Here is a 499-nt window from a genome sequence, read left to right on the forward strand (position 1 = left end):
CATGATTGAACCAGAAATATCTGAGCCAATCGACATGATTGACAACATTTCTGAGTGCAGTCACTCTATATTCTTGGGTTTTGATGAAAATCAGACAGAACAAATTAAAAAACGTACAAACGTACAGACTGACGTACAAATGGACGTACAGACGGACGAACAGATGAATATACAGGCGAAGGAACGGACGGACATTCAGAGATCTACATTAGCCGTAAGAAGCCCTGATAGGCGTAGATATAATATCAGAAACCGTTCACGGATATACGACGAGGGACCAAGCACATCGGCGGAAGCAGCGCGGAGTGAAAAGACGAGACGCCTTGCTCCCGCTGCAGACCAAAATGGAAGTGGCCACAAAATGCAAGAAACTGATGACGCAGCGAACGTGGGGGCGCAGACAGAGAATAGTGAAATTGTTCAACGAGCTGAACTGAAATTCACAGTGGATATCGAGGCGCTGCGGGAGGTCGTAGGGAGGTTAAGTCCTCACGACAAA

The sequence above is a fragment of the Glossina fuscipes genome, unplaced genomic scaffold (assembly GCF_014805625.2).
Source record: "Glossina fuscipes isolate IAEA_lab_2018 unplaced genomic scaffold, Yale_Gfus_2 128, whole genome shotgun sequence".
Taxonomy (NCBI): domain Eukaryota; kingdom Metazoa; phylum Arthropoda; class Insecta; order Diptera; family Glossinidae; genus Glossina; species Glossina fuscipes.